This window comes from Arachis hypogaea, chromosome 11 (genome assembly GCF_003086295.3).
Source record: "Arachis hypogaea cultivar Tifrunner chromosome 11, arahy.Tifrunner.gnm2.J5K5, whole genome shotgun sequence".
NCBI lineage: Eukaryota > Viridiplantae > Streptophyta > Magnoliopsida > Fabales > Fabaceae > Arachis > Arachis hypogaea.
Genome location: NC_092046.1, coordinates 60,870,413 through 60,893,975, shown reverse-complemented (window position 1 = coordinate 60,893,975; position 23,563 = coordinate 60,870,413). Strand labels below are relative to the sequence as shown.

The window sequence follows — 23,563 nt, the reverse complement described above, 5'->3', positions numbered from 1 at the left end:
CTTCTCCCAGAAATGCATATTTCAGGGACGGTGGTAGTGGTTTGAGCTCGGGTTTAGGAGGCTTCTCCTCTTCCTAAGGAGTTTTCAGAGGTTCTTTTGTTTTCTCTGGTTCCTCCAGATCAGGCTGAACTTCTTTAAAAATGTCCTATATCTCTGATTCGAGACTCTCAGTCATATTGACATCTTCCATCAGGGAGTCAATGATATCAGCGCTCATGCAGTCTTTTGATGTGTCTGGATGCTGCATAGCTTTGACAGCATTCAACTTAAACTCATCCTCATTGACTCTTAGGGTTATCTCCCCTTTTTGGACGTCAATGAGGGTTCATCCAGTTGCTAGGAAATGTCTTCCTAGAATGAGAGTTGCACTTTTGTGCTCCTCCATTTCCAGAACTACAGAGTCAGCGGGAAAGGTAAATGGCCCAACCTTCACAATCATGTCCTCAATTACGCCTGATGGTATTTTAATAGAGCCATCAGCAAGTTCGAGACATATTCGGGTTGGTTTAACTTCTTCAGTCAAACCAATCTTTTTGATAGTGGATGCAGGTATTAGGTTGATACTTGCCCCAAGATCACATAGAGCTGTCTTGGTACAAGCATCCTCTAATGTGCAAGGTATCATAAAGCTTCCGGGATCTTTAAGCTTTTCTGGTAAGCTTTTCAGAATGACTGCACTGCATTCTTCAATGAGGAAAACTTTTTCAGTTTCTCTCCAATACTAATTATGACTTAAGATCTCTTTCATGAACTTAGCATAAGAGTGTATTTGCTCAAGTGCCTCTGCAAACGGAATTTTTATTTCAAGAGTCCTGAGATAGTCTGCAAAGCGGGCAAATTGTTTATCCTGTTCCGCTTGGCGGAGTTTTTGAGGATAAGGCATCTTGGCTTTATATTCTTCAACCTTAGTTGCTGCATGCTTACTTCCTACAGAAGTCGTTGGAGAAGCCTGCCTAAGGGGGTTGTTATCAGCACTTATAGGTGTCTGATCCCCCATTGGCGTTTGAACGCCAGAATTGGGTGCTGTATGGGTGTTTAACGCCAGATTGCCACCCTTTTCTGGCGTTTGGACGCCAGAATTGGCCATCCATTGGGCGTTTAACGCCAATTTTTCACCCTTTTCTGGCGTTTGAACACCAGAATCATTCCTCTCTGGGCTCCTACTATCCTCAGAGGGATTTTGGGCAGTGGTTTGGTCATCCTCTGTCAGATGTTCCTTCCTTGGATTCCTGCTACTTTGAGTTGAGACATACAATGTCTTTCCACTTCTTAAATGAACAACTTGGCATTCTTCTGTTATCTGTTTAGATAACTGCTGTCTTGTTTGATTCAAGTGTTTTTCCATATTCTGGTTAGCATCTTTAGTTTCTTGTAGCATCTCTTTAAATTCTGCTAACTATTTTGTTATAGAAAATAGTTGCTGATTGAGCTCAGCAATTTGTTTTGGAGGACTAAGTTCAGTGGATACTGCCTCAGCCTCTTCTTTTATGGAGGATCACTACTTAAGTACAGATGCTGATTGCTAGCAACTGTATCAATGAGCTCTTGAGCCTCTTCAATTGTCTTCCTCATGTGTATAGATCCACCAGCTAGGTGGTCTAGAGACATCTAGGCCTTTTTTGTAAGCCCGTAGTAGAAGATGTCTAACTGTACCCATTCTAAAAACATTTCAGAGGGGTATTTCCTTAGCATCTCTCTGTACTTCTCCCAGGCATTATAAAGAGATTCATTATCCTCGTGTTTATAGCCTTGGATGTCTAGCCTTAGCTGTGTCACCATTTTTGGAGGGAAATATTAATTCAGGAATTTGTCTGATAACTGTTTCCATGTTCTTATGCTTGCTGTAGGTTGGTTACTAACCACCTCTTAGCTTGATCTTTTATAGCAAATGGAAACAGTAATAATCTGTAGACATCCTGATCTACTTCTTTATCACGTACTCTGTCAGCAATTTGTAAGAACTATGCCAAAAACTCAGTAGGTTCTTCCTGTGGAAGACCGGAATACTAGCAGTTTTGCTGCACCATCATAATAAGCTGAGGGTTTAGCTCAAAATTGCTGGCTCTGATGGGAGGTATACAGATACTACTCTCATATGAAGCAGTAGTGGGGTTAGCATACGACCCCAGAGTCCTTTTGGACTGTTCATTTCCACTTAGGTCCATGATGGAGAAAGGGAGATGATGTGGGTTGTAAAATAAAAAAATTTTATTTATTATTTTTTTTGAAATTAAATAATTAAAATAAAGTAAATGGGCAAAATGGTATAAGTTTCGAAAATTGAAAGAAGAGATATCAAAGAAATTAGAAAACTAAATTAATTAATTAATTAAAAAGATTTGAAAAATTGTAGGTGAGGATTTTTGAAAAATGAAGAGAGAAAAAGTGGTTAGGAAGTTTTGAAAAGGATATATCTTAAAATCAAAGATACTTGTAAGAAAATAAATATAAGAAAAGATTTGAAAAAGATATGATTTTAAAATTTTAAAGATTGAAACTTTCTTAACAAGAAAACTCCAAACTTAAAATTTTTTTCAATCAAAATAATAAAATAGGACAAGTATCAAAAATAAAATAAAAAAAGAAAAAGATTTTGAAAAATTTTAGAAAAGATTTTTGAAAAATATAAAAAGAAAATTGAAAAAGAATTTGTTCTGAAAAGGATTTAAAAAGATAAAATTTTTTAAAATTGAAATTTTGACTTGACTAATAAGAAACTACCAAATTTTAAAAATTTTGACTAAGTCAACCTAAGGAATTCTAAAATGATGAGTAAATAAAGGAAAAGATATTTTTTTTGAATTTAATGAGGAAAGAGAAAAATAATAAAATGACACTAAACTTAGAATTTTTAGATCAAAATAAAGAAAATAAACAAGAAAGCTTTGAATGTCAAGATGAACACCAAGAACAAATTTTGGAAATCTTTAAGAAAATAAAAACACAAAGGACACCAAACTTAAAGATTTTTATACCTTGGACACTAATAATTCGAAAATGCACAAGAAAAACAAGGAAAGACACAAAACAAGAAAAACTAAAGATCAAACAAGAAAAATAAACAAGAACAACTTGAAGATCAAGAAAGAACAAGGAACATAAAACTCAAAAATATAAAGAATAAAAAGAACATATAATTCAAAAAATTGAAAGAAAAGAAAAACATGCAATTGACACCAAACTTAGAACATGAAACTAAACTCAAACAGAAGACTCAATTATTAGTTTATTGGTTTTTTTTTCTATTTATTAAAAATTTTAGAAGAAAAAAATCTAAAAAAAAAAGAAAACAAGGATTTTAAAATTTTAACAAAAACAATAATAGAAGACTCAATTTTAGTGACTCTAAACCAACCAAAAAAGTTAAATTTTTCCTAATCTAAGCAACAAGATGAACTGTCAGTTATCCAAACTCGAACAATCCCCAGCAACGGCGCCAAAAACTTGGTGCACGAACTTGTGATTACACTTTTTACAACTCCGCACAACTAAACAGCAAGTGCACTAGGTCATCCAAGTAATAGCTTATGTGAGTAAGGGTCGATCCCACGAAGATTTTCAGCTTGAAGTAGGTTATGGTTATCTTGTAAATTTTAGTCAGGAGATTAATGAAAAAAATGATTTTGTTTATGAAAAGGAAATAACATGAAATAAATGGTACTCGTGATTCAGTAATGAGGAACAGGTTGAGGTTCCGGAGATACTCTGTCGTCTGAATCTTTGCTTTCCTACTGTCTTCTTCTCCAAACACGTATGGCTTCCTTCAATGGCAAGCTGTATATTGGTGGATCACCGTTGTCAATGGCTACCATCTGTCCATTCGGATAAAAAATACCAGGCACGGTTTCTGTACGGCTAATCAACTATCGGATCTCTCGTCTCGAATGAAAAATACCAGGTACATCTACCGCACAGCTAATCATCTGTCGGTTATCACTTGTGTCAGAATAGGAAATCTCTATCCTTTTGCACACTATCACTGCACCCGACATTCGCGAGTTTGAAGCTCGTCACAGTCATCCCATTCCAGATCCAACTTGGAATACCACAGAAAAGGTTTAGACTTTCTGGATCTCAGAAATGTTGCCAATTGGTTCTAGCCTCTACCATGAAGGCTCTAATCTCACGGACTTGGTCTGTGGATTAGAGACCCAAGAGATAGGCACTCAAACTGTCGCCCAATGACTACGTTGAGCTCAGGTAGAACGAGAGTGGTTGTCAAGCACGCGTTCATAAATTTGAGAATGATAATGAGTGTCACGAATCATCATATTCTCTATATTGAAGTACGAGTGAGTATCTTAGAACAGAATCAAGTGTGATTGAATAGAAAACAATAGTAATTGCAATAATCTATTGAGACACAGCAGAGCTCCTCACCCCCACCTATGGGGTTTAGAGATTCATGTCGTAGAAAATATAATATGAGATGTAAAATGTCATGAGTTACCCAAAATGAATCTCTAAAAGTAGTTTTTATACTAAACTAGTAACTTAGGTTTACAGAAAATGAGTAACTAAGTGCAGATAGTACAGAAATCCACTTCCGGGGCCCACTTGGTGTGTGCTTGGGCTGAGCATTGAAGCTTTCACGTGCATATGCCTCAAATTGGAGTTAAACACCACCCTGGGTGCCAAAATGGGCGCTTAACGCCAAGAAGTGTGCCAGCTCTAGCGTTTTACGCCATAAAAGGGTCTCTGGCTGGCATTTAACACCAGTTTAGGCCATTAAATCTCGGGCAAAGTATGAAGTATTATATATTTCTGGAAATCCCAAGATGTCTACTTTCCAACGCAATTAAGGCGCACCAATTGCGCTTCTATAGCTCTAGAAAATCCATTTCGAGTGCAGGAGGGTCAGAATCCAATAGCATCTGCAGTCCTTTCTTAGCCTCTGAATCAGATTTTTGCTCAGGTTCCTCAATTTCAGCCAGAAAATACCTAAAATTACAGAAAAATGCACAAACTCATAGTAAAGTCTAGAAATGTGATTTTTTCATAAAAACTAATAAAAATATAATAAAAAGTAACTAAAACATACTAAAAACTACCTAAAAACAATGCCAAAAAGGGTATAAACTATCCGCTTATCAACCCTACAGTTTGGAATGGAGAGAGTGAGGGAGATACTTTAACTACCCCCATCCAGAAATGACCCTCACTCCTACAATAGGAGAGTCAGAGCTGATCAGAGGTTGGATCGAGCCCTCAAGGATATATGCTTACCTGGAACACAGTGGAGGAAGGCTGCCAAAGGCCAGCCATGCCAGCTGAGAAGGAACGATCTAAAGCCAGTAGCTAGAGGATGGCTGGAGTTTATTCAACGCTCCATCCTCCCCACTAGTAAACGGTCTGAGGTTACCATAGGTCGAGCCATGATGATTCACTGCATCATGCTTGGCAATAAAGTGGACGTCCAGTATGTGGTCCCTCTGGAGATATACAACATCACAGCAAAGCCCTCTACCCTCTCTAAATTGGCCTTTCCTCACCTCATCTCCCGCTTATCTGGGGCTGCTAATGTCTAGATTGATAGAGATATGCTTATTGTAGTGTACAATCCACTCACTAAGAAGGGTATAGAGTACACTCGAGAACTTGGACAAGTACCACCTCAAGAGCCGGTTTCCCCTCCTCAGAAGAAGCAGCCTGAAATACCACAGGGACAAGATCTCCCTCTGTGCGAGTGCTGGACTCAGCTAGCAGTATCTATCGGACAGCTGATATCTGCTATGGATCAGCTGAAATAAGAGCATAAGAGCCAGTCTATCATCCTCCATAAGCTAACAGAGGAGCAGCAGAAGGAAGGACGTGAGCTGGAAGAGCTTAAGCGCTGGAGTGGATCCTCAGGGGAAGCAGCAACCACCAGGACTGAGGTGGTTGAGTTTCATTCTCCTCTCCCTTATCTTATTTCTATTTTCCAGTATCTCATTCTATTTTCTGTTTTCTATTCTGAGTTGCATGATCACTAAGTAGGATTTCCTTGCTTTCTGGTTAGTTGCTTATTTTAGTACTTTATATTTATTTTTAAAAAGATGTTTCATATGTTGCTCACTGAGCTTAAAAAAATAAAAATCAAAAGAAAAAGGAGTAGTAAAATGCAAGAGCTTTTGAGTTATATTCATTGAGTTTTCTAGTTACTTTGATGTGGTGGCACTATCTCTATTTTTAAATGTATGAATTAACTGTGCATATTTGATATTGGAGTTAAGAATATTGGTTCTTGAGGAACAGGAACTTAGAAAAGTATTATTAATTCTCTAAAATAAGTAAAAAGTTGATTCTTGAAGCAAAACAAACAGCAAAAAGTACTAAAAAGAAAAAGCAAAAGAAAAAAGGTCCAAGGCTTTAAGCATCAATGGGTAGGAGGGTCAAAAGTGATCTAAAAGCTCAAAAGAGTGGTTTTCCCTAACCGTATGCTTGTGGTGTGAAAGTATCAAGTAACCCTTGAGACTGAACACTTAAAGTCGTGACCAATTGTTGTTACAGAAAATGCCTAAGGCTTTGAGCACCACTATTTGGGAGAAATAAAAAGAAAAACTAGAACCCAAAGAGTTCCGGAGTTAAGTATGGTGTTGTTGTATCAAGTAAGCTTAAAGACAAAACACTAAGAGTCACAGCTAGGCTTGAGGTGCAAAGAACCAAGGAAAAGAAAGAGCTGTGTTCAAGAATCAATTAGAGCCTAAAGAAGAGAATCTATAATATCATCTGAGTTCTAGTTTTGAAGGATACTAATATTTCTGAGCTTCAAATGATAGTGAGATGTTGAAACTATTTAAAATTAGAGTGTCATTAGCCCCCATTCAGTATCTAGACCTGAGCTTAAATGACAACTCAAGTCTTAGACATTTTCTCTTCTTGGCCCTACAATGTTTTTGGTTGCTTGTGAACAAGCAACAGTTTAATTTTGGTGTTGTGATGTGTGAGCATCTTGTACCTTTTTCTTATCATTTTCCAGTTGTTTTAGTGAGATTTTATTTAGTTTTATCTTATTTTAGTGCAAAAATTCTCTTTGGATGCTACTTTGAGTTGGTTTAGTATTTTTATGATTTCAGGTAAATTTGGAGTAGTTTGGCAGAGTTTGAGGCTAAAAATAGAAAAGCTGGCAGACCTCCACCCCCTAGGGCACTAAATGCCAAGCTGGCGTTTAGCGCCAGAAGCGTGCACGAGTTTACTCCCTTTACGGCATTAAGTTCCCAATATGGCATTTAGTGCCAGCAAGCCTGGTTCGAATGTGAAAGACCCAATCTTGGAGCATCTCTAGTGAATTTAGCATCTAGTTGATGAGGGAAAATCGATTCCACACAAACTCACCGGCAAGTGTACCGGGTCGCATCAAGTAGTAAAACTCATGAAAGTGATTGATGGATTAAGCAACTTTAGTATGGTGATGGATTTAGTTAAGCTAATATTTTGATAAATTGAGTCAAATTTGATTAACAGAAAGTAAATTGCAAGAAAGCTAGAGTGCAGAATGTAAATTAACAGAAAAGTAAATGGCAAGAAGCTTAAATGATTGAAACTTAAAGTGCAAGAAATTAAAAGAGCTGAAATTTAAACTGCAAGAAAGGTAAATAACTGAATCTTGAATTGCAGGAAAGTAGAAGTGCAGAAACTTAAATGACAAGGAAACTTAAATTTCATGAATTATAAAGGGAATTGGGTGCAGGAAATTAAAACAAAAGTGGACAAGGTAAATTGCAGTGAAATCAGAAAGCTCTAATGTGAAGAAATTCAAAGAAAGTGATTCATCAGGGATTGGAGATACTGTAATCCATCATGAATCAAATTGGTCTCAACTCCTTTCTCAATCATATGAGTAGATCTATGGCAGATTGAAATTGATTGGATCCCAATTTCTTGGCAATCCAATCTCTCTAATCACAATCAATCTTGCCAATTCCTTGATCTAATTGTCATGAGAAGAGGTTAAGTGCATAATATCATCCATAAGCCACACTAACTCTCAAGATCTCAATTCCTCTCGAATAGTGTTGATCAAGAGAGTAGTGAAGGAAAGAGCTCCAATTCTAATACAAGTGATTCTCCTTCCGAGGCTCACACAAGCATTCACTGAATTAAACCCCCTTCCGGAGTGAGTAATTCACAATCAAAACAGAAGATACCCAATATCGACAAAAATGAATAGAAAAGAAGAAGAATTTCGTTGATTCATTGAAATTACAATAAAGCTCCTCCCCCTAATAAAATTGGGATTTAGTTCATCATTGCTCTAGTACAAAACAGAAAAAGAAAATAAATGCAGAAGTGCAGAAGATAAAGACAGAAGGAAAAAGAAAAATGAAATTAAATGCCAAGTTTCCCAATCTGCTAGCTAACCTCCTACTAGCCAATTCCTAATGAAATCAAATTTTCCTCTATTTGTACACTTTCCAATTCAATCATCAAGTACTTGGAGTGGGCTTTTTGGCCATTGTTGAAGTGGGTCAGAAAAGGTCTGTACTGGTGCTTCCGTTTAGCTTCAGGAGAACGTAGCATTCTCAAAGAGAGCGCAACGCTCGTTCACCAACGCGCACGCATCTCCTGCACGTGTGCGTCCTTGATCGCTAAGTACTCATCATCCGTACGCGTGCTGCATGCCCACGCGTCCCTTTGCATTTTTGGCCATCGACGCGTACGCGTAACATACGCGTGCGCGTCATCGCCATCTTCAACCTCTATCATGCTTACGCGTACCATACATGCATGCGCATCCTTTGGTAGCGCTCTTTAAACGACTGCTACGTTCGTGCCACGAGCACTACCCATGCGTGCGCGTCCTCTACGCGTACGCGTGGATGTCAAATAAGCATTTCCACGCTGCAGCATCATACATGTGTTCGCGCCGTTCATCACCATTTTTGCATCCACGTGTATGCGTCATGTACACGTGCGCGTCGATGGAGAATCTTCAATCCCAATTTCGAAAGTGTCACAGGCGCTCGTTTGAAGAGAACATAGCGCTCTCTTTCTAAAGAGCGTAGATCACACCCACGCGTACGCGTCATGCACGCATACGCGTGGATTTTCCAAAAAGCTTGTTCTACGCGTAAGCGTCCTATACGTGTGCGCATCGCTAGAGAGTGTATCGTTCTTTGAAATAGAGCGTGGCACCAATTTTCAAGTTGCAGGAGAACGTAGCGTTCTCTTAATGAGCGCTACGTTCTTCTGCCCTGCCTCTTTCTGTGGATTTCCTTTTCATCTTTTCACCTGCCATCAATCAAACATGCAATCAAAGCCTTGCCAAAATCATAAAATTTTGCATCATTCATAATAATCACATAATTCTTGCAGAAATCTCATGATAATGCACAAAATTAAAATTGTTTGATTGAATCAAGACAAACATGAAATTCCCACTCAAACACTTACTTTTTGCTTAAGAAATGCATGAAACCTAATGAAAACAGGTAAAAATGGCTAGTAAAACATGCAAAAAATGACATGTCATCACAACACCAAACTTAAATCTTGCTTGTCCCCAAGCAAGCAGTAGAACATTAGAAGAAATGAAAGAAAATAGAAAAGTATATTTGTCCTTATTTGAAAGCATTCAGCTTAAGTTCATGGGGTTTCATGCAGACTGATGACAAGTCATCATATGATAGTTTTTCAAGCACTTTTGCACTTGTTTCATTAGGTTTTATGTACTTTCTTGCATTGTAAGTTAGTAATTTGGATTGGTATTGCATGGTTTCTTTGAATCAATCAACCACCCTTTAATTGATATTAAATCATGAGGTTTAAGCTAAATTTAATTGATTTTTAAATGATTTATAAACCTTGTGAATTTGGTGATACTTTGATTGATTGTTTTGATTACTTGTAGGTGAAGAAAACAAGAAAACAAGAAAGCATAGCCTAAGAAGCGTGGCCCAAGGAAGAGAAAAGCGTGGGAAGAGAAACAAGGAAGAGTGGCACAATGAATGAAGAAAGCCATAGCGCTCTCTCCAAGAGCTCAATGCTCTCCAAAGGAGCACAACAATGAACCAAGGAAACAAAGGCTTGGATGCTACGCTCCCCTTGAGAGATGAGCACTATTTTGAACCAAGAAAGAAAGGGGAGAAGCATAATGCTCCACTCTTGTCAAGAGCATTATCGGGCTTCACCCAAAATAAATTCAAGGAAAAAGCTTACCAATGCTTGCCACAAGGTTCAAACTCATGAGCAAGGGGGAGTGGGGGAGCGCTACTCACAAAGGAAAATAAGCCAAAAATGGCTAAAATGCTACCCCCAAGGATCGAACAAAGCACCTGAAGGAAGCAAGAAGCAAGGCGCCACTTTGTGCACAAAAGAAATTGGCCAGCGCATGCCTCCAGCAAGATTCAAACCAGGAGCCCTTCCTTTGGAGCACCAATGCTGCGCTCTCAAGGAGAGCTGAGTGCTACTTTCCTTGCATGCGCGCAACATTAACACGGCCAGGGAGAATTGGTGTGCACAAGACACGCCAAGACAAGGCAATGCTGCGCTCTTGCCAAGAGCAGAGCACTACCCTGGTGCTACCCAAGCTTGGCACGCTACCAAGGGCCAAGGACACAAGCCATGATGCTGCGCTCTCACCAGGAGCAGAGCACACTACTTGGAGCAAACACTCATGGGCCAAAATTGGACCAAAATTTAATTTAAATTCAATTCTTCACCAAATTAAAAAGCCCACTCCAAATTCAAAAATCCAAAAATAGGAAGTGTATAAATAGAAGCTAGTTTGATTTAGATAGGACTTTTACTTTCTTTTAGAATTTTAACTTGTAATTTTGAGAGCTTTGCTTTGATTTTGGATCTCTGAGTTTATTTTGGAGAATTGGGAAGGAGAATTGATCTCTCTTCTTCCTTGTTCTTGCCTTTGCATTCTCTACTTCTTGTCTTGGATCTTGGGTGAAGAATTGAAGAAATTCTGTTTCAATCTCACCTTGAGATCTCTTTGTTTGTTTACTGCATAATTCTAGAAGCTGTGATTTGAATCCAAATTCTGTGGAGTGCTTTCTTTTACTTCTTCTGCAATTTACTCTTCTATTTCTTTAGCAATTGTTCTCATTAGATCAAGGAAGGGTTTGAGATCTAGACTTGTTTTCTAGTTTCCTTCACCCTTGAGATCTTCAATTTCCCTTTAATTACTGCAATTGAGCTGCATTCTACTTTCTGTTTGGTTTTCAAAGTAGTTTTCCCTTTTCTTGTTTAAATCTGCTGCATCTTAATTCTTCTTCTATTTCTTTACTGATTGTCATTTACTTTTTCTTGCTTAAATTCTGCACTCCCAGCTCCCAATCCCTTTTATGATTCAAGCCATTTACATTCTTTGCACTTTAAGTTTCAGTTATTTACGTTTCTTGCAATCTAAGTTTCTGCCATTTATATTACTTGCACTTTAAGATTCAGCTCTTTTAATTCTTCTGCACTTTAAATTCTTTTCAATTGTCCCTCTCCCTTTAAATTTCATGCAATTTAGCTTCTGTTGAATACAAATCACTCAAATCAACTCTTATTCGCTTGACTAAATCAATCACCTAACTAAAATTGCTCAATCCTTCAATCCCTGTGGGATCGACCTCACTCATGTGAGTTATTATTACTTGATGCGACCCGATCCACTTGCCGGTGAGTTTTAAGGTGTTGGAAATTCGTTTTCAACCTATCATGTTTTTGCCGCCGTTGCCAGGGATTGATTAGATTGACAATGATTAAGTAAGGTGGTGATCTAGATTAAGCAATTTTTCTTTATTTTTGCCTAACATATTAATTGTTTGTATTTTTGCCTAAGCTAACCAAAACTTCACTCTGGTAATGGATTGAAGTGTTACTGTTTTTCTGGTTTTGTGTAATTTTCTTTGTTTTGGTTGTATGTTAGGAACAAGGGGAGCTATACCCACTTTTTGTGAACAAGACGAAAGAACTCTCAGGAGATTAAGAAGAGCAGAAAGAGGGAAAGGCATTGTTGGAGAAGAGGATTCAGAAGAAGAATTCCAGGACATGGAGGAACACTCAATAAACCCAATAAATCCACCAGGAGGAGCAGCCAACAACAACAACAATCCACTACAGATAAGAGTTTTGGCTTCCTACACATTTGCAAATCCTAGACATTGTGGGAGTAGCATCCTTACCCCAAATGTCAATGCAAACAACTTTGAACTGAAGCCACAACTCATCACTTTGGTTCAAAACAACTGCTCCTATGGAGGAGGACCACTTGAAGACCCAAACCAACACTTATCCACCTTTCTGAGGATTTGTGATACTGTCAAAACCAATGGTGTACATCCTGACATTTACAAGCTGCTGTTATTTCCATTTTCCCTCAGAGACAAAGCTACTCAATGGTTGGAATTTTTCTCAGGAGACAGCATCAACAATTGGGAAGATCTAGTGAGCAAGTTCCTTGCCAAATTCTACCCACCTCAAAGGATTATTAGGTTGAAGACTGAAGTACAAACATTCACACAGATGGATACTGAACCCATTTATGAGGCATGTGGAGATACAAGACTCTAATCAGGAAGTTCCCTCCTAAAATGTTCAATGAATGGGACGTATTGCAGAATTTTTATGAAGGCTTGATATTGAAATCTTAAGAGGCTCTGGATCACTCAGCAGGAGGCTCTTTACAATTGATGAAGACTGCAGAGGAGGCCCAAAATCTCATTGACATGGTGGCTAACAACCAGTATTTCTTTGCTCACCAAAGGCAATGCCAACCATCACAAAGGAAAGGAGTAATGGAGTTGGAAGGAGTGGACTCAATCCTAGCTCAAAACAAAATGATGCAGCAGCAGATTCAGCAACAATTTAAGCAAATGGCAAAAAGGATTGATAGCCTTCAAGTTGCACCAGTAAACACAAGCCAGCCATCAATCACATGGGGGACAAATGAAGAAACTCAAGAGGATCAATAGCAGGAACAAGTCTAGTATATGCACAACCAAAATTCTGGGCCAAATGAGGTTTATGGTGACACTTATAACCCCTCCTAGAAGAACCACCCCAACCTCAGATGGGGAGACAATCACAATCAAACTCAACAGCCATGGCAAAGGAACTCAAATCAAAACAGTTGGAAAAACATAAACCACAACAACCAGCAGAATAATACCAAAACACATACAGAAAACCACAAAACACTTATCCCAACTTTAACCATCATCCATCCAATAACCAAGCCACCAATCAAAACACTTACCATCAACCCTCAACACCTCACAACCAACCAATCTCACAAGACTCTCAGAGGATCACCAACTTGGAGCTCTTAATGGAGAAAATGATAAAGCACCAAGAGATGACAACTAAAAATCAGGAAGCTTCCATGAAGAATATGGAGAGGTAGATTGGGCAGCTTTCCGAGCAAATTGCCATTGAGAGACCATCAAGTTCATTTCCAAGCGACACCATTCCTAACCCAAAAGAGGAATGCACAGCCATACAGCTAAGGAGTGGGAAGATTTTGGTGAAAGATGAAGGAGCAACCAAGAAGCCACAGGAAAATAACAAGAAGCAGGTTGAAAAAGAGAAAGCCAATGACAAGGATGTAACAACAGGAAAACAGGCTCAAGAAAAGGAAGACCATCCATAAATCTCAAGAAAGGGGAAGGAAGCAATTGAAGAACCAACCAAGGATCACAGGCAGGGAGTAAATTTCACACCTCTATTGCCATATCCCCAAAGGTTCAACAAGGAGACTAAGGACCAACACTTCCCTAAATTTCTTGAAGTCTTCAAGAAATTGGAGATAAACATTCCACTGGCTGAGGCACTAGAGCAAATGCCCCTATATGCAAAGTTCTTGAAAGAGCTCATCAACAAAAAGAGAAGCTGGCAAGAGAAGGAGACCATTATGCTCACTGAAGAATGTAGTGCTGTGATCCAAAGGGGTATCCCACCAAAGCTCAAAGATCCAGGGAGTTTTGTGGTTTCATGCACCATAGGCAAGATGACATTGGAAAACGCTCTATGCGATTTAGGTGCCAGCATCAACTTGATGCCCCTCTCAATGATGAGAAAGCTTGCTATAGAAGAAATCAAACCTACTAAGATGTCACTAGTGATGGCTGATAGATCAATCAAGACACCCAATGGAATTGTGGAAAATTTACTAGTGAAGGTTGGAGAGTTTATCTTCCCTGCAGACTTTGTGATCCTGGACACAGAATGGGAGGGAAACAACTCAATCATCTTGGGAAGACCATTTCTAGCTACGGCAAGAACTACTATTGATGTATAGAAGGGAGAAATGACCTTCAGGGTGCATAACGAGTGAATGGTCATCAACGTCTTCAAATCAATGCAACATCCCTCTGAGCAAAAAAATTACATGAAGGTGGATGTGATAGAAAGCTTGGTAGAAGAAATGTTTGAGGACAACTATCAAAAGCACCAGGAGGAGCAAGAAGAGGAAGTGGTAGAATTATCCATTGAAGACAAGGAAGAGGATAAGCCAAAACAGGAGTTGAAGCCTCTCCCATCTCACCTCAAATATGTATTTCTTGGGGAAGCAGAAGCCTTGCCAGTATTCATAAACTCATCCTTGAACATAGAAGAGGAAACAAAGTTGATTGAGGTATTAAAGGCTCACAAAACAGCCTTGGGTTGGACAATTGAGGATATCAAAGGCATCAGCCCTGCCATCTGTATGCACAAAATTTTATTGGAAGAAGAGTCAAAACCTATGGTTCAACCTCAGAGAAGACTCAACCCAACCATGAAAGAGGTGGTTCAAAAAGAAGTGATGAAGCTATGGAATGCTGGGATAATCTTTCCAATCTCTGACAGCTCATGGGTGAGTCCGGTTCAAGTTGTACCAAAAAAAGGAGGAATGACAGTCATCACCAATGAGAAGAATGAGTTGATCCCCACCAGGACAGTGACTGGGTGGAGAATGTGCATAGATTACAGGAGACTGAATGATGCTACAAGAAAAGATCATTTCCCTCTGCCCTTCATTGATCAAACGTTGGAAAGATTGGCAGGCCATGCCTACTACTGCTTCCTGGATGGATACTCTGGATAAAATTAAATAGTGGTGGATCCCAAGGATCAAGAGAAGACTTCTTTCACATGCCCATTTGGAGTTTTCGCCTACAGGAGGATGCCCTTTGGGCTATTGATAAGCGGATAATTTATACGCTTTTGGCATTGTTTTTAGTATGTTTTTAGTATATTTTAGTTCGTTTTTATTATGTTTTTATTAGTTTTAAATAAAAATCACTCTTCTGGACTTTACTATGAGTTTGTGTGTTTTTCTGTGAGTTCAGGTATTTTCTGGCTGAAATTGAGGGACCTGAGCAAAAATCTGATTCAGAGGCTAAAAAAGGACTGCAGATGCTATTAGATTCTGACCTCCCTGCACTCAAAGTAGATTTTCCGGAGCTACGGAAGCCCAATTGGTGCGCTCTCAATTGAGTTGGAAAGTAGACATTCTGGGCTTTCCAGTAATATATAATAGTTTATACTTTGCCCAAGATTTGATGGCCCAAACAGGCATTCCAAGTCAGCTCAAGAATTCTGGCGTTTAACTCCAAAACTGGCACAAAAGCTGGAGTTAAACGCCCAAACTGGCACAAAAGCTGGCGTTTAATTCCAAGAAAAGTATCTACACATGGAAGCTTCAATGCTCAGCCCAAGCACATACCAAGTGAGCCCGGAAGAAGATTTCTGCATTAATTACTCATTTCTGTAACCCTAGGCTACTAGTTTTCTATAAATAGGACCTTTTGCTATTGTATTTGCAGATCTTTGATAAGTCTTATGCTATCTTAGACACGTTTGGAGGCTGGCCATTCGGCCATACCTAGACCTTGTTCTTATGTATTTTCAACGGTGGAGTTTCTACACACCATAGATTAAGGTGTGGAGCTCTGCTGTTCTTCATGAATTAATACAAAGTACTATTGTTTTTCTATTCAACTTAAGTCTATTTCTTCTCCAAGATATTCATTCGCACCCAAGAACATGATGAATGTGATGATTATGTGACACTCATCACCATTCTCACATATGAACGCGTGATTGACAACCACTTCCGTTCTACATGCAAACAAGCTTGAATGCATATCTCTTGGGTTTCTAATCTAAGATTGGAACCTTCGTGGTATAGGCTAGAATTATTGGCGGCCATTCCTGAGATCCGGAATGTCTAAACCTTGTCTGTGGTATTCTGAGTGGGATCTGGGAAGGGATGGCTGTGACGAGCTTCAAACTCGTGATTGTTGGGCGTGTGACAGACGCAAAAGGATCAATGGATCCTATTCTAACATGATCGAGAACCGACAGATGATCAGCCGTGCAGTGACAGCGCATTTGGAACGTTTTCACTGAGAGGACGGGAAGTAGCCATTAACAACGGTGATGCCCAACATAAAGCTTGCCATGGAAAGGAGTATGAATGATTGGAAGAAGGCAATAGGAAAGTAGAGGTTCAGGAGGAACAAAGCATCTTCATACGCTTATCTGAAATTCCAACCAAAGAATTACATAAGTATCTCTATCTTTATGTTTTATTTATCTTTTAATTATCAATTCTCCATCACCTTCTGAATTAAGCCTGACTGAGATTTACAAGGTGACCATAGCTTGCTTCAAGCCGACAGTCTCCGTGGGATCGACCCTTACTCACGTAAGGTTTATTACTTGGACGACCCAGTGCACTTGCTGGTTAGTTGTGCGGAATTGTGACAAAGTGTGATTCATGTTTAAGAGCTCCAAGTCCTTTGGCGCCATTGTTGATGATCACAATTTTGTGCACTAAGTTTTTGGCGCCGTTGCCGGGGATTGTTCGAGTTTGGACAACTGACGGTTCATCTTGTTGCTTAGATTAGGTACTTTTCTTTTTATTTTTCAGAATTTTTAAGAATGAATTCTAGAGTTTCAAGGTGATGTTCTTATCATCACAAAAGCTGATTGATTCTCATCAATTTAGCTGCTGAATGTAATGTCCTGCTGAAGCTTGGCCAACCATGTCTAATCTTTTTAGATTGAAGCTTTAGACTAACATTGCATGATTCCTGGAATTCTTATTAAAAGTTTTGAATCCCTTTATTTTCTTTTCCACATAAGTTTCAAAAATCACAAAAAAATTTATAAAATCATAAAAATCAAAAATATTTTATGTTTCTTGTTTGAGTCTAGTATCAATTTTTAAGTTTGGTGTCAATTGCATTCTTCTTGCATTTTTCGAAAACATGCAATATGTTCTTCATTAATCTTCAAGTTGTTCTTGATGATTTCATTGCTCTGATCTTTAAATTCTCTTGTTTTGTGTGTTTTGTTGTTTCTCATATGCATTCTCAATTTGTTAGTGTCTCCTATATGAAAATTTTTAAGTTTGGTGTCCTGCATGCATTGTCTGTTTGATTTGAGTTTCTTAAGATTAATTATATTTTGATTGTTTCTCATCATTAAAAAATTCAAAAAAAAATCTCAAAACTATGTCTTTTCAAGTCAATAATACAGAGAATTGAAGATTCAGAACATTCAGCAGAGGAATCAAACAGAAAAAGCTGGGCGTTCAAAACACCCAGTGAAGAAGGAAAACTTGCGTTTAAACGCCAGCCAGGGTACCTGGATGGGCGTTTAACGCCCAAAAAGGTAGCATTTTGGGCGTTAAATGCCAGAATGGATGCCATTCTGGGCGTTTAACACCAGGATGACACTAGAGGGAAGATTTTGTTTTTAACTCAAATTTTTTTTCAAATTTTCATAATTTTTCAAAATCAAATCTTTTTCAAATCATATCTTTTCAATCATATCTCTTCAAAATCAATTTCTTTCCATTTTTTATTATTTTCGAAAATCCTTACTATAATTAATGATTTACTTCAAAATTTTCAAGTTGTTACTTGCCTATTAAGAAAGGATCAAAAGTTTTAATTCTAGAATCATATCTTCTAATTTCTTGTTAGTCAAGTAATCAACTTTAATTTTAAAAACTTTTTTTTAAATTGATTTTCAATCATATCTTCTCAATCATATCTTTTCAATCACATCTTTTTCAAAATCAACTCTCAATCATATCTTTTTTATTTCTAATTTCAAAATCTTTTTCAAAAATCACTTAATTTCTTTCCCTATCTTAATTTTCGAAAATATCAATCAAATTTTCAAATTTCTTTTTATTATTTCAAAATCTTCTTAATTTATTTTCAAAAATTCTTCCCCTCTTCTCACATCCTTCTATTTAAGGGACTAACACTCCTCCTCAAGGTGCAATTCGAACTCTATCCTTCTTTATATGTTCGAATTCTCTTCTATCTACCTCCTCCTTCTATTCTTCTTTTCCTCTGACACCTCAAGGAATCTCTATACTGTGACATAGAGGATTCCCTACTTTCTTGTTCTCTTCTCTTTCATATGAGCAGGAACAAAGATAAAGGCATACTTGTTCAAGCTGATCCTGAACCTAAAAGGACTATGAAGAGAAAACTAAGAGAAGCTAAAGTACAATTCTCTCTGGAGGGCCTAACAGAGCTTTTCAAAGAAGAAGAAACCATGGCAGCCGAAAACAACAATGCCAACAATACAAGGAAGGTGCTTGGTGACTTTACTGCACCTACTCCCGACTTCTATGGGAGAAGCATCTCAATCCCTGCCATTGGAGGAAACAACTTTGAGCTTAAACCTCAATTAGTTTCTCTAATGCAACAGAATTGCAAGTTTCATGGACTTCCATTGGAAGATCCTCATCAGTTCTTAGCTGAATTCTTGCAAATTTGTGACACTGTCAAGACCAATGGGGTTGACCCTGAAGTCTATAGACTTATGCTTTTTCCTTTTGCTGTAAGAGACATAGCTAGGACATGGTTGGATTCACAACCTAAAGAAAGCCTGAACTCTTGGGAAAAGCGAGTCAATGCCTTCTTGGAAAAGTTCTTTCCACCTCAAAAATTGAGCAAGCTTAGAGTGGAAGTCCAAACCTTCAGACAGAAGGAAGGTGAATCCCTCTATGAAGCTTGGGAAAGATACAAGCAATTGATCAGAAGGTGCCCTTCTGACATGCTTTCAGAATGGAGCATCATAGGTATTTTCTATAATGGTCTGTCTGAACTATCCAAGATGTCATTGGATAGCTCTACTAGAGGATCTCTTCATCTGAAGAAGACGCCTGCAGAAGCTCAGGAACTCATTAAAATGGTTGCAAATAACCAATTCAGGTACACTTCTGAAAGGAATTCTGTGAATAATAGGACAAATCAGAAGAAAGGAGTTCTTGAAATTGATACTCTGAATGCCATATTGGCTCAGAATAAAATATTGACTCAGCAAGTCAATATGATTTCTCAGAGTCTGTCTGGAATGCAAGCTGCACCAGGGAGTACTAAGGAAGCTTCCTCTAAAGAAGAAGCTTATGATCTTGAGAACCCAGCAATGGAAGAGGTGAATTACATGGGAGAACCCTATGGAAACACCTATAATCCTTCATGGAGAAATCATCCAAATCTCTCATGGAAGGATCAACAGAGACCTCAACAAGGTTTCAACAACAATAATGGTGGAAGAAACAGGTTTAGCAATAGCAAGCCTTTTCCATCATCTTCTCAGCAACAAACAGAGAATTCTAAGCAAAGCCACTCTGACTTAGCAACTATTGTCTCTGATCTAATTAAAACCACTCAAAGTTTCATGACTAAAACAAGGTCCTCATTAGAAATTTGGAGGCACAAGTAGGTCAACCGAGTAAGAAAATTACTGAACTCCCTCCTAGTACTCTCCCAAGCAATACAGAAGAGAATCCAAAGAGAGAGTGCAAGACCATAAACACCTCTCACATGGACGAACCTGGAGAGGAGGAAGAGGCAGTGATCTCCACCGAGGAAGACCTCAATGGACTTCCACTGACCTCCATGGAGTTCCCTAATGAGGAACCATGGGAATATGAGGCTCACACTGAGACCATAGAGATTCCATTGAATTTACTTCTGTCATTCATGAGCTCTGATGAATATTCCTCCTCTGAAGAGGATGAAGATGTTACTGAAGAGCAAGTTGCTAAGTACCTTGGAGCAATCATGAAGCTAAATGCCAGGTTGTTTGGTAATGAGACTTGGGAATATGAACCTCCAATGCTCATCAAAGAACTGGATGACTTGACTAGGCAGAGATTACCTCTGAAGAGACAAGACCCTGGAAAGTACTCAATACCTTGTACCATAGGCACCATGACCTTTGAGAAGGCTCTGTGTGACCTGGGATCAAGTATAAACCTTATGCCTCTCTCTGTAATGGAGAAGCTAGGGATTATTGAGGTACAAACTACAAGAATCTCACTGGAGATGGCAGACAATTCAAAGAAATAGGCTTATGGACTTGTAGAGGATGTCTTGGTAAAGGTTGAAGACCATTACATCCCTGCTGATTTTATAATCCTAGAGACTGGGAAGTGTATGGATGAATCCATCTTCCTTGGCAGACCCTTCCTAGCCACAGCAAAAGCTGTGATTGATATTGACAGAGGAGAATTGATCATTCAAGTGAATGAAGACTCCCTTGTGTTTAAAGCTCAAGGATACCCCTCTGTCACCATGGAGAGAAAGCATGAAGAGCTTCTCTCAATACAAAGTCAAACAGAGCACCCACAGTCAAACTCTAAGTTTGGTGTTGGGAGGCCACAACCAAACTTTAAGTTTGGTGTTGAACCCCCACATTCAAACTCTAAGTTTGGTGTTGGGAGGTTCCAACATTGCTCTGAACATCTGTGAGGCTCCATGAGAGCCCACTATCAAGCTATTGACATTAAAGAAGCGCTTGTTGGGAGGCAACCCAATCTTTAATTATCTATGTTAAATTTCTATTTTCTTTTGTTATTTTATATTTTCTATAGGTTGATGATCATGTGAAGTCACAAAAATAATTGAAAAAGCAAAAACAAAAGGAAAAATAGAATGAAAAATAGAACACCCTGGAGGAGAAACTTACTGGCATTTAAACGCCAGTAAGGGTAGTAGAATGGGCGTTAAACGCACAGTCTGGCACCATTCTGAGCGTTTAACACCAGAAATGGGCACCAGACTGGCGTTTAACGCCAGGAATGGGCAAGAAGCTGGCGTTAAACGCCAGAAATGGGCAGCAGCCTGGCGTTTAACGCCAGGATTGGCAGCAAGGGGCATTTTGCATGCCACATGGTGCAGGGATGAGAAATCCTTGACACCTCAGGATTCGTAGACCCCACAGGATTCCCACCTACCCCACCTCTCTCTCTCTTCTTCACCCATTCACCAATCACCTTAATACATCTTCCCCAAACACCCCTCACCTATCAAATCCCACCATTCTCTTCACCACTCACATCCATCCTTCACAAAACCCCACCTACCTCACCATTCAAATTCAAACCACTTTCCCACCCAAACCCACCCATAATGGCCGAACCATACCCCCATCTCCACTCCTATATAAACCCATCTTCACTCCTTCATTTTCACACAACCTAAACACTACTTCTCCCCCTTGGCTAAAACACAAAGCCCCCTCCATCTCCTCTATTTCTTCTTCTTCTACTCTCTTCTTTCTTCTTTTGCTCGAGGACGAGCAACATTCTAAGTTTGGTGTGGTAAAAGCTAAAGCTTTTTGTTTTTCCATAACCATTTATGGCACCAAAGGCCGGAGAAACCTCTAGAAAGAGGAAAGGGAAGGCAAAAGCTTCCACCTCCGAGTCATGGGAGATGGAGAGATTCCTCTCAAAGGTGCATCAAGACCACTTCTATGAAGTTGTGGCCAAGAAGAAGGTGATCCCCGAGGTCCCTTTTAAGCTCAAAAAGGGCGAATATCCGGAGATTCGACATGAGATCCGAAGAAGAGGTTGGAAAGTTCTCACCAACCCCATTCAACAAGTCGGAATCTTAATGGTTCAAGAGTTCTATGCCAATGCATGGATCACCAAGAACCATGATCAAAGTGTGAACCCGGATCCTAAGAATTGGCTTACAATGGTCTGGGGGAAATACTTAGATTTTAGTCCGGAAAATGTAAAGTTAGCGTTTAACTTGCCCATGATGCAAGGAGATGCACACCCATACACTAGAAGGGTCAACTTTGATCAAAGGTTAGACCAAGTCCTCATGGATATATGTGAAGAGGGCGCTCAATGGAAGAGAGATTCAAGAGGGAAGCCGGTTCAACTAAGAAGGCATGACCTCAAGCCCGTGGCTACGGGATGGTTGGAGTTCATCCAACGCTCAGTCATTCCTACTAACAACCGGTCTAAAGTTACTATAGACCGGGCTATCATGATTCATAGCATCATGATTAGAGAGGAAGTAGAAGTTCATGAGGTTATATCCCAAGAACTCTACAAGGTGGCGGACAAGTCCTCTACTATGGCAAGGTTAGCCTTCCCTCATCTCATTTGTCACCTCTGCAATTCAGCTGGAATTGACATAGAGAAAGACATCCTCATTGATGAAGACAAGCCCATCACTAAGAAAAGGATGGAGCAAGTGAGAGAACCTCACCAAGAGCATGAGGAAACTCCTCATCATGAAATCCCTGAGATACCTCAAGGGATGCATTTTCCTCCACAAAACTATTGGGAGCAATTCAACACCTCCCTAGGAGAATTAAGTTCCAACATGGGACAACTAAGGGTGGAGCACCAAGAGCATTCCATCCTCCTCTATGAAATTAGGGAAGACCAAAGAACCATGAGAGAGGAACAACAAAGGCAAGAGAGAGACATTGAGGATCTCAAGCACTCCATAAGATCTTCAAGAGGAAGAACAAGCCGCCATCACTAAGGTGGACCCGTTCTTTAATTTCCTTGTTCTTTATTTTCTGTTTTTCGAAAATTGTGCTTTATGTTTATTTATGTTTGTGTCTTTATTACATGATCATTAGTGTCTAAGTGTCTATGCCTCAAAGCTATGAAAATGAATCCGTCACCTTTCTTAAATGAAAAATGTTTTTAATTGAAAAAGAAAAAGAAGTGCATGAATTTCAAATTTTAAAACAGTTTAGTTATTTTGATGTGGTGGCAATACTATTGTTTTTCTGAATGAATGCTTGAATAGTGCATATTTTTGAATTTATTGTTTAAAGAATGTTAAAATTGTTGGCTCTTGAAAGAATGATGGGAAAAGGAGAAATGTTATCTGATGATTTGAAAAATCATAAAATTGATTCTTGAAGCAAGAAAAAGCAGTGAAAAGCTTGCAAAAAAAAAAAAAAGAAAGAGAAAGAAAAAGAAAAAGCAAGCAGAAAAAGCCAATACCCCTTTAAACCAAAAGGCAAGGGTGATAGAAAAGGATCCAAGGCTTTGAGCATCAGTGGATAGGAGGGCCCACAGGAATAAAATCCTGGCCTAAGCGGCTAAACCAAGTTGTCCCTAACCATATGCTTGTGGCATAAAGGTGTCAAGTGAAAACTTGAGACTGAGCGGTTAAAGTCGTGGTCCAAAAGTAAAAAGAGTGTGCTTAAGAGCTCTGGACACCTCTAATTGGGGACTCTAGCAAAGCTGAGTCACAATCTAAAAAGGTTCACCCAGTTATGTGTCTGTGGCATTTATGTATCCGGTGGTAATATTGGAAAACAAAATGCTTACGGTCACGGCCAAGACTCATAAAGTAGCTGTGTTCAAGAATCA

At 39.0% G+C, this 23,563-nt stretch overlaps 1 non-coding gene across 1 annotated transcript; it reads right to left on the bottom strand.

The window, feature by feature from the left end:
• Window positions 1-18,879: 18,879 nt before the first annotated feature.
• On the bottom strand, window positions 18,880-18,987 carry LOC112724788 (small nucleolar RNA R71). Its single transcript, XR_003163934.1, has one exon. It is a non-coding gene; the product is annotated as a small nucleolar RNA R71 (small nucleolar RNA).
• Window positions 18,988-23,563: the final 4,576 nt, after the last annotated feature.